The sequence below is a fragment of the Gossypium hirsutum genome, chromosome D03 (assembly GCF_007990345.1).
Source record: "Gossypium hirsutum isolate 1008001.06 chromosome D03, Gossypium_hirsutum_v2.1, whole genome shotgun sequence".
In the NCBI taxonomy this organism is placed as follows: domain Eukaryota; kingdom Viridiplantae; phylum Streptophyta; class Magnoliopsida; order Malvales; family Malvaceae; genus Gossypium; species Gossypium hirsutum.
Window position 1 is genome coordinate 30,724,968 of NC_053439.1, and position 9,438 is coordinate 30,734,405.

A 9,438-nucleotide genomic window follows, 5' to 3' on the forward strand; every position below is an offset into this window, starting at 1 on the left:
TCGAGTTATCCTCTCCACAGGGATTGTATTTGTGTTAAGTCACTTAATTTGTAAAATTATATGAACAATTTTGTAAATAAAAACACAATATAGTTGAGAAGTGGTGATTAAAATATATTAAACTAAATGCAATGATCCCTAATGCCAATTATCCTAAGTATGCAAACTATATGAATGAAATAGATTTTAGTAAAATTAAACACAATTTGCAACAATTATAACATAAATAAACTAGGATAATTACTTTAATCAAACTCAATTTATTATCAACATGCTTAACAACATTCGGAAAAACATTCCATGGCAACTCTATCTTTCATGAGTTTGGAAACCACATTAGGTTCTTTCGGAATCCTTTACTTAGTAAATACGCATTTTATTGATCCTTATTTACTAAGGGTTTATTAGCATTAGTGTGAGGTAAAAGGGACATGTTAGGTTTGAAACAATTTAATCACACAAATCTAAAAACTATGCAGATAACAGAGCTTGGTTAGAGTTGTTATGCAACCTGCAATTTAATCATGTTAGGATCTAAATTGAGCATGCACATTTCAATTATGCGTCCATTAGCCGTCGTCTGGTTAAGATTGCTCAACTAATTTAGGTGCCTTTCAGTCACGTATAAACGAAATACAGACTTGATTTTAATTGAAAACATGATCGATTGAGGCACAAACATTATAAGCATGAATCAAATAAATATTATTTAATCAAAGCAATCATCCTAGCTTAAATAAAATTAAGCTAACATTGTTGTAAACAAGAACAAAGAACACATAGTAAACATCTTTATATTAAGTTAAAGAAAAGAAAGATTAAACCCAATTCAGAATGGCTGTCACCCAAGACTCTGACTGACGAGACTCCTTCATTCCTTTGCTTTGCTCCTTTGCTGATGATTCTCCAAGGTGGCCAACCAAGGGTTCTTTAAGAGGCTTAATTGCTAAAATCTCTATGAAGAGATAATGCTAGGCGTGGGAATGGAAAAGGCTAAGAGAAAAATAAAGAATGATGCTTGATGGATGCTTGAAGGATGCTTGAAGGATGCTTGAGGGATGATGAATGAAGGAAAGAGAGGGTCTAATTTATAGGTGAGAAGAGAGAGATAATTTGCTAAAAATAGGATTTTCCATCTTTTGAAGAATCTTCCATGGGTGGCCGGCCATAAATTAAGCAAGTTGTGTAACACCTCTTACCGATGTTCATCACCGAAACAGGGTAAAAAGTATTATCAAACATAAAATACATATTTTCATACAATCGGAGTTTTTTTTTTGTATAAAATTTTTGACATAGTCCCTTTTACAAATGTCTAATCCCTCCTGTAAATTTTCAAAATGCAATCTCAAACCAATTCAATATTTCAACTAATACAGCTATATACTTAAACATAATTAAATCATTCACGACATTCAAAGTAACCTCGCTAGCATTTTTTTTAAAAAATAGCCTATCAATTAATATACATTAATATCTTAAGCTAAGTAGTAATTAGTATATATATACATCACATTAACATTAGGTCTTCTATACATGCCATAATCCAGAAATATCGGTTTCAAAATACCAAAAGATGTAGATAGTGTGGATGATCCCCGACTCTGTCCAAATTAAGATATGATTTATAACACTATAAAACAAGAAAAAAAAAAGAGAAGTAAGCATATAGCTTAGGAAGTACGTATGTAATTGATAAACAAATTTAAAACATGTTTCCATAGATAACATAATTTTAATCAACCATAAATTTGATATTTATTCAAATTCCAGCAAACTATTTTTCTGCATCACAGTCACTAAATTATTTTTATCCAGAGATACGGAACTCCAAATTAAGTTCCATAAGTTTTCCTTGAAACTAGACTCATATACCGTCTTATCATAAAATTTGCATAATTTTTTAATTTTCCAATTAGTACATTTTATTCTTTAAAGTCACCCCTGTTTCACTGCTCAACATCTCTGATCTCTCTTCACTAAAAATGAATTATCTCACTGTAAAAAATTCGGATGATATTTTCATTTGTTTCTTTTCAAAATAGACTCATTAAGGATTATATGCACATAAATTATATCTCATAATTATTTTTTTATAATTTTTAATGATTTTTCCAAGTCAGAACAAGAGATCCCGAAATCAATCTGATCTTGCCTCACTAAAATTCAAATATCTCAAAATATACAACTCTTTTGCTTGATCTGCTTCTTTTATATAAAAGTAGACTCATTAAGAGTTAATTACATATATCATTCAACTAATAACTCAATTTCTATAATTTTTGGGGGATTTTTCAAACTAACATCACTTCCACTGTTCGAATCTGTTCTGTTTCAATTTCACTGATTTACATAACATTACAACAATTTATTTTGTAAGCACAGTACGAAACTTCATCACTCCAGTTACTCTTTAGCAAATTTTCACACTTTAATCACATACTCATATTTTTTTATCAATACACATATCCCGTTGAACACGTCGGTATAATAGCGAATATTCTGTGGTTTGCACATAGTACCACCCGTATAATTATTATCATTCAATACACGTAGTAGCCTTCACATAGTACTACACACGTGATCCAACTTTCCGGTACACATAGTAGCCTACACATAGTACTACACATGTGACCATTATCTATCGATACACGTAGTAGCCTGCACTTAGTACTACACACGTATTTATAGGCACTTTATTCAAGCCTTTCTTATTCTGACAGTCCCACAAAGATTCTTACTTTTCAAGGATTTACAATTTATCCGTACACAAATCACAATTTCAATATTTTAGTCCAATCCCATAACAAATTTAATAATTCAATTCAACTATTTCACTTATTACTTGTCAATGATATATCCACAATTCAAGCAGATTTTAATCGATTCAACTGTCAATTCAAAATTTCTAATTGTTATATAATTATTTCATATTCAACCATTTCTCATATATTATAACAAAATATTAGAAATAGTTATAAACAATGTATTATTTACATACTACTTACCTCGGTGCAAAATATAGGAATTTTGCAATTCAATCCACAATCTTTTCCTTTTCCCTTATCGAGGTTGATTCCAAGTCTTTCTTGATCTATAATAGCAAATTTAGCTTGTTTAATATTCACATTTATCAAAATAATCCTCGACTCAACTTTTTACAAAATTACAATTTTGCCCCTAAACTTTTGCATATTTACATTTTTTCCCTAAAGTTCGAAAATTAAATTTTATTCCTTATTCTTATGTTTTATAACATGCTAAACACTTTTCTCTTCTATGTCAACATCAAATTCTCACTCTAACTCTTACTTATGAACATTAAATATTTTTACCGATTATGTTATTTTGCTCGGTTTCACTTAAAATCGACTAGCAAAAGTTGTTTAACATAAATTCTAGCTTCATATTCTTCCATAAAACATTAAAATACATACATTTCACACATGGGTAATTTTTCAAATTTCAACCCTAGCTCAAAATAACAGTAGAAATAGATAAGTCGAGCTATGGGAATCTCAAAAATGCAAAGAACATTAAAAACGGGGCTAAAATGCACTTACAATCAAGCTTGAAAGTGGCCAAAACCCTAGCTATGGAGTCCTTCAAGTTTCGGCAGCAAACAAATATGATAACACCATTTTTTTACATCTTTTTCCCATTTTAATTCTATTTATTTACTAAATGACCAAAATGCCCTTACTTAAAAAAATCCTATTTCACTTATTTCTTGTCCATTTTTTCCATCACTGAATAATGGTCTAATTACCACATAAGGACCCCTAATTTATAATTCCATAACAATTAAATACCTTTAACAAATAAAACTCAACTTTTGCACTTTTTACAATTTAGTCCTTTTAACTAAATTGAGTGCCCAAACGTCAAAATTTTTGAACGAAATTTTCACGAAATATTTCCGTGAAATTGTAGACCATAAAAATATGGTAAAAATAATTTTTTTCCTCTTCAGATTTACGATCTCAAAACCACTATTCCGACTAAGCCCTAAATCGGGCTGTTATAAGTTGAGTTGATTTTTCCTTGATTTTTGGTCAATTTGAGTGCCACAACAACTCAGGACTGAGACTCGGTCAAGTGCAAATCTTCAGGTAAATCTCTAATTTCTTCAACTTTTCAAGAACCTTGTGCAATTAAACCAAAAAGTGGTTTATGGACAGCCATGTGCAACCGAATTTTGGGTTCGCTTGGTCTCCAATTTGGATGGTTTTGTAATCCAGCAAAGCTATCAGACCTGTCCAAAATAAATCAAAAGTTAGAGGACCAAAGAATTAAATTTATCCAATTTAATTAATTAATTAAAACCCATATTAATAATGAAATATTTTAAAATGATTATCAAATATAATTTTAGATTTTATTATCTAATTTAATCATGCATGGCCCACTTTATGTCTTAAAAAATATAATATATTCAAATTAATATAAAATAAGTCATTTATTGCATGAAAACTATATAATAAAGCATAAAATCACATTTTAATAATTTCTATGTCCTAATTTCATATTTTCACATATTTCATTAATTTATTAAACAATTCCTTAGTTTTAACAATGGATTTAAGTAAAAAGGTGATAAATTACATAGGAAAAATCCTATATATTTTTTCGTTTACACTGTACCAGGTAAGTTCAAATGGTGTTGTTATGTTTATTCATGATATGTTTGAATGTGAATGGAAATGGAAATTGTTAGTAAACTTGCATTGAGAAGGTGAAAAAGGTGTTGATTGGCAAAAAAGAAAGTTTTGTTATGAACATGGAGCCCAAATGAACCAAGGATACAATTGGCATGCCAATAGGATTATTTGTGCACTGTATGGGATAGAAGGGAGATGCGTAGAAGATGAAGGAAGCTTACTGAAGTGTTTTGGAATCCTGCATTTGTTGTGGATTTCCATATTTAATCTCTACAAAGATTTTGGCTTGTTATCAGATTGAAAAGCTCTTATAAGTAAACTGGTGTGTTATCGGGGGAGAATATTTAGCTTACGGGCTTTGCACTACGTAGAATTGGCATGTTATTGGATGGAAAAACTCTTATGAGGTAAGTAGCGAATTATTGGATGGTGTAACACCTGGTTATCTTCATTGACTTGAAATTTAAGAATAGTTGGGATTAAATTGAAATGATTAGCAAATTGTCAAACTCTATCTGAAGGTTCAAAAATTTTAGAGGTCGAATTGCGATTAGTTGGATCTCAATTCTGGTTCGGTTACGATGGAACTGACTGGTTCCATAGTGGGAGACAAAATGATTAAGGATGGAGGGTTGAGATGGTGGGTGAAGACCGTGCTTAAAAGAGTATATATATGTGTGTGTGTGTGGAGATAGAATTTTCTGAATTCTGTTTATAAATCTTATTCTTTCCATAGCATCATCTTCTTTAGTCATTCTGAAGAAGAAAATGATTTAACTGAAGGAAGCTCAGCATGTCGCAGCAGTCGTGAGAATTAGAGTCTGATGGTAGAAAAATTTAGGAACTAGTAAGCTTTCTTACCTCTCTGTACTTGTGCATTGAATAAAGCAGTGGAGTAGTAACTCTTAAAAGCTCTTACATAATTATAGATTATGGGCTTTTAAGGGTTGAACATCTTTAGTTTAACCAATAAATGGTTGTCATGCTTAGTTGTCAAGACGAAGAAGGCTTTGGTGTTTAGACAAGCTAAGCTTATGAGGTTATGTATCTTGCCTACTAGATGATAGATGATGTTATGTATTTTGCATGTATAATGTTGATTATGTAATAAGGTTGCCAAAATTATGAGGTGTATGTACTTGAAGAAAAAGTAGGTTGTGTGTGTGCATAATATTGTATAATCTCTGGTCAATTGTTTGCTGGTTGTATTATGTTAGATAGTTGATGATAGGTAAATTGGCATGATGTATGTTAATGATTAATTGTATGATATGCTTGAGTAATATATGCATAATGTGAAAGGAAATCATTAACGGGTTAGATGGAGTTAGGATTTAAGAAATAGTGATTATGTATACCGCCATATGGTGTTTTTGAGTGCAAATCGTGATGTGCGAAGCTCCTAGCCTTGCGGAGGGGACATTGTAGTATTCCAGCATCAATGTAACACCCCAAACCCAGCCTAAACATTATGGCCGAATCTGGCGATGTCACATTGTAACACCCCTTACCCGTATTCGATGCCGGAATAGGGTACGAGGCATTACCAAAACACATACATTTATAAACGAATTAAATTGAGTTATAAAATTTCATACAGATTAAAACTTTCAAATTATTATCTTCGAATCACTAATTATGGCTTATAAGGCCCAATATATATATACTCATTCGATCCAAGCCTTATAGCTATCACCATTTGTTCATTTCATAGCCATATATGAACTTATAATCCTTCACTTTCTCGTCATATGAATTTATCAATTATTACTTGCTTCTCGCGAGTACCTGAATTGATCCGTATCATTTCATATTCTCATATCATCATATTTTTCCTATTAAACCATTGTAATATATTAAATATTCAATATCTTGTAAAGATTCGCTAATCTATCCCATATACTTTCACATAGATTAATTCACCATTCACAAGTCTTATCATTTCAAAGCTTATAAAACAAATGTACATATCTATACTAACTCGTATGAGTCTCATACTCATTCATATGCTCAATAAATTCGTTAAATCATTTCAACATCGAAGAATCCACATTATGTTAGAAAAAAATACTAATAACAATCATAAATCTTTTCATATTAATTTCATATATCACTTACTAAACTTCAAATATCATTTCATAAATATGTAATTCACTAACACATCTTGCCATATACAATATCCAATTGGTGAAATCACTTAATTGAATTCAACTTCAACAATCACAATAAATCTATCACTTGAGTGTGAATCAATGTAACACTTAGCAACTTTGTCAAATTAGTGAACGTCTTATGAAATTGAGTACTTTATTTTCTGGATGCCATAGTCCAGCTATGGTCTTACACGTAATCACATAACATATATCGATGCCATAGCCCAGCTATGGTCTTACACGGAATTACATATCACTTATTGCCATGGTCCATCCATGGTATTTTCCATCAATTCGTCTTTATCACTAAACAAAAATACTCAACCCTGCGTTCTACTCAATCTAAACTTTCTTTCCAATTTATCTATCTTTCTCAACAATCATAATTCAACCATGAATATATATTTGGAATAATACATTATGTCATTCATAATACTAACAAATAATTGTTTGGTTCCATCCATATGAATTTACAATTCAATTCATAATAACTAATTGAAATGAAACATGATGTCATTTCTAATTCAACGTTTATCAAATATAATCGGCATATGACCAATTTATATACAAATCATTTATATATTTTATTTTTCCTCCTCATCCTCTCCATTCCACATCCTTAATGTACATAACACTCTTATAAATAACATTTTCTATAATTTTACTATTCACTCACATATATATTCAAAGCTGTCTATCCGAGTCAGAGTCAATAAATTATTTTCATCCAGAGCTAAAGAGCTCCAAATTAAGATTCGTTAATTTTTCTTGAAACTAGATTCACATATATTCTTACCATAAAATTTTCAGAATTTTTGACTTAGCCAATAAGTACAGTTTATTCTTTAAAGTTTCCCCTGTTTCAGTGCTTGATAGTTCTGACCTCTCTTCACTAAAAATTAATTATCTCACTGAACAGAACTCAGTGACATTTACGTTTATTTAAATTGAAAATAGACTCATTCAGGGTTACAAACATATAAAGTTTAGCCCGTAATTAGTTTTTACAATTTTTAACAATTTTCCAAAGCTAGAATAGGGGATTCCAAACTCATTCTGACCCTGTCTTACTAAACTTAAAATATCTCAAAATATATAAGTCTTTTGCTTGCTTTGCTTCTTTTATGTAAAAATAGACTCATTAAGATTTTATTTCATATCTTATTCACTCTCTAATTCGAATTCAACCATTTTTGGTGATTTTTCAAAGTCGCACAACTGTTTCTATCCAAAACTATTTTGTTGCTAATTCTAATATTTCATAATTTCACTTTTTCACTTTCGATCACTATTCAATTCAATTCCACACATATATTCATCATTCAATTACACTTAATCGTTACATTATCTCATGTATTTTCACTTAGCCAATTTCCCGTTGAACACTCGGAATATACACGGATACGTAGAGAATTAGTACATAAGTGCCACACTGATATGTAGCCGAAGCTACCACTGATATGTAGCCGTAGCTACCACTGAAATGTAGCCGGAGCTACCACTGATCAATAACACTGGAAATGTCCACGGGCCTGCTCACACAAGCTATCAGGTGTCTGCAACACATGCTAGATCACCCAGCACCCGGGACTCACTGTAACACTGTAACACTGGTCTCTAGTGACATGTCACTTGTATCCACTTCTATTCCTAAGTTCAACTGGGAATTTACACTTAACACTTTATTTTGAACATTTTATCACTTGAATAATTCATGAATAATTTTCCTTTCACATTCAATATTAATTCACATATCAAATATAATTCACAATTTATAAAAATATATTGCTATTATTTACACATAACTTACTTTGGTGCAACAATATAAAAATTTAGCAATTTAGTCTTTAATCTTTTCCTTTCTTCGATCAAGGTCGATTCCAATTATTTCTTGATCTATAATAACATATTTGACTTATTTAATACTCACATTTACCAAAACAGTCATTGACTCAAATTTTGGAAAAATTGCAAATTTGCCCCTAAACTTTTACATATTTACACTTTTGCCCCAAAGCTCGTAAATTAAACTTCATCCCTTATTCTTATGTATTATGACATGCTGAACATTTTTCCCTTCTATGGCAACATCAAATTCCCACTCTAACACTTACTTATGAACATTAGGTATTTTTACCAATGATGTCGTTTTACTCGTTTTCACTTAAGATCGCTTAGCAAAAGTTGTTTAATATAATTTAAAGCTTCATATTCAACCATAAAACATCAAAATAAACACATTTCACCTATGGGTATTTTTTCCAAATATAAACCCTAGGTTAAATTATTGCTATAATAAGCTAAATCAAGTTACTGGGACTCCAAAAACATAAAAAAACATTAAAAACGAGGCTTGAAATCACTTACTATGGAGCTTGGAAGCTTGAAAACCCTAACTATGGCTCCCCCTTGTGAAATTCGGCCAAGGCTTGAAGATGGACAAATTTTTGGCTATTTTGGCTTTTTAATTGTTTTAATTACTAAATGACCAAAATGCCCCCAACTTAAAAATATCCTATTTCACTTATCTCATGTCCATTTTGTCCAACAAGTTAAAAAATGGTCTAATTTAAACTTAAGGACCTCTAATTTAAAATTTCATAACAATTGGACACTTTTAACAT